This window comes from Macaca fascicularis, chromosome 13 (assembly GCF_037993035.2).
Source record: "Macaca fascicularis isolate 582-1 chromosome 13, T2T-MFA8v1.1".
In the NCBI taxonomy this organism is placed as follows: domain Eukaryota; kingdom Metazoa; phylum Chordata; class Mammalia; order Primates; family Cercopithecidae; genus Macaca; species Macaca fascicularis.
This window is the reverse complement of record NC_088387.1, coordinates 115,788,613-115,791,496: the sequence shown is the minus strand read 5'-3', so window position 1 is coordinate 115,791,496 and position 2,884 is coordinate 115,788,613.

Below are 2,884 nucleotides of genomic sequence, written 5' to 3'. Positions count from 1 at the left end.
ATGGGTGGGCGGGCACAGGGAAGTGTCCCTGGGCCTCGCTGAGCCTGCTTCCACCCAGACAAGAAATCATCACCATCACCATCTCCAGCACAAACAGGCTGGCACGCTCAGCATGAAAGCTGTCTAGGAAAATTTAAGTAATAGTGGAGTGTGGATAGAGCTTATGAATATTCATGAACCAAGGGTCTTAGCAGCCAAGCTAAGCACAGAATTACAGCAATTATCTGAATGATTTGCACGCACACAAAGCCAGCCTTAAGCAAAATCATTGAGGAGGCTGGAAGTCGACTGGCCCTCTGTCTGGCACCGCCCTGCTTCTTTTCAGTGTGCCCTGCGGGAGCTCATGTGCTCTGCCTGCCCAGGGAATCTTGGTGCCAACCTCCTCCACCCACCCTCCTCCCACCCACCCCAGTGACAGGTCTCATAGGACGTGAGCCTCTTCCTCCAAACTTAATTGTCTCCATTACTTCAGAGTTTAACTAGGTAACTAGCTGACTGGACAAGGCACCTAACAGATTAATGAATGTGGAGGAATGAGTCGGTCTTTCTTTTCTGTCAATGTCTATTGTAGATATTTAGTCTTACTTAAAGACCTTTTGTTGTGAGATTCCTTAAGTCAATTTCAGGAACAGGAGGCTATAAATAGACTTTGTAAATAATTTACTAGATGATGAAGTGTGGTAAGAGCTTGATGATGGACTCCAGCATCACAGAACCTGAAAGCAGGAAGGAGCTTTATAGGCCATTTAGTTTGGTGTCCCCCACGTTGAGTTTTACATGAAGTTCGGAGATAATTGAGTAATAAACCATTCTATGACTGAAAAAACAGCATATCGTAAATTAAAAATCACTTATGGAAAGAGTATCTCAGAATCTCTATTATGATGTTGTGAATCTCTAAAAGGTGAATGTGGTGTTAATCACTTCCTAATTTTGAGTAGAGAGTCTTTGTCACAAAATAATAATTATTATCTTTAAAATTTTTTTTTTTTTTTTGAGATGGAGTCTCGTGCTGTCACACAGGCTGGAGTGCAATGGCTCACTCTCGGCTCACTGCAACCTCTGCCTTCTAGGTTTAAGCGATTCTCTTGCCTCAGCCTCCCGAGTAGTTGGCATTACAGGTGCATGCCACCACACCCAGCTAATTCATATTTTTAGTAGAGACGGGGTTTCACCATGTTGGCCAGGCTGGTCTCGAACTCTTGACCTCATTATCCACCTGCCTTGGCCTCCCAAAGTGCTGGGATTACAGGTGTGAGCCACGGCGCCTGGCCTACATCTTTTATTCTATAGAACTTTATTTTGGAAATGCCGATCTCCACGCCTTTATTTTTCCGGTGATGAAACATTCCAGAAAAGGAAACTACCTGTTCAAGATTGTGACACACTCACTTCAGAGAGAGTTTAGACTGAACCAAGATGTCCTTGCTGGACTTCCCGTCCCTCTATCCAGCCATCTTTCCTTTGAATGGATTTTATTTTTAAAGAGAGGTTTTAAAACCATAATTTAAAGTGAGTACTTGTACCAGAGACTACTAATTACACTCACAAATCCATTCTCTCCTACTGACGTGGTAGAGTATTTTCATCTGGGCACATGGTCATCACTTCTGAGCCATCTCATTGTTAGATGTGGTCCTGTGATTACATCATGACCAATGAGATGAGAAAGGAAATAACATTGTAATCTGGGGCCACTTTCTTAAGGGGAAAAAGTGCATTCTCCCTTTCCCTTGTCCTTCTGGCTGCTTCCCGGAATGAGGATCTAGTGCTAAGGGCCGGATCCAAATTGGGGCACATGTGTGGAGAACACAGAATAAAGGAAAAAACAAAAACAAAACTAAAGAAAAAACTGGCATCTGAACGGTTCGTGGGAACTGGCTCATTCTGGCTGATTTTAACGAAATTGTATGTGAGAAAGATGAATCCAGGTTAAATCTAGTGGATATACATACAGAGATTATTTTATTTTATTTTATTTTATTTTACTTTAAGTTCTAGGGTACATGTGCATGACGTGCAGGTTCGTTACATACATACACATGTGCCGTGTTGATTTGCTGCACCCATTAACTCGCCATTTACATTAGGTATTTCTCCTAATGCTATCCCTCCCCCATCCCCCCACTCCACGACAGGACCCCATGTGTGATGTTCCCCGCCCTGTGTCCAAGTGTTCTCGTTGTTCAATTCCCACCTATGAGTGAGAACATGCAGTGTTTGGTTTTCTTTCCTTGCGATAGTTTGCTCAAAATGATGGTTTCCAGTTTCATGCATGTCCCTACAAAGGACATGAACTAACCCTTTTTCATGGCTGCATAGTATTCCATGGTGTATATGTGCCACATTTTCTTAATCCAGTCTATCATTGATGGACATTTGGGTTGGTTCTAAGTCTTTGCTGTTGTGAATAGTGCCACAATAAACATATGTGTGCATGTGTCTTTATGGTAGCATGATTTACAGTCCTTTGGGTATATATCCAGTAATGGGATCACTAGGTCAAATGGTATTTCTAGTTCTAGATTCTTGAGGAATCACCACACTGTCTTCCACAATGGTTGAACTAGTTTACACTCCCACGAACAGTATAAAAATGTTCCTATTTCTCCACATCCTCTTTAGCATCTGTTGTTTCCTGACTTTTTGATGATCATCATTCTAACTGGTGTGAGATGGTATCTCATTGCGGTTTTGATTTGCATTTCTCTGACGCCCAGTGATGATGAACATTTTTTCATGTGTCTGTTGGCTGCATAAATGTCTTCTTTTGAGAAGTGTCTGTTCGTATCCTCTGCCCACTTTTTGTTGGGGTTGTTTGATTTTTTTCTTGTAAATATGTTTAAGTTCTTTGTAGATTCTGGATATTAGCCCTTCATCAGAT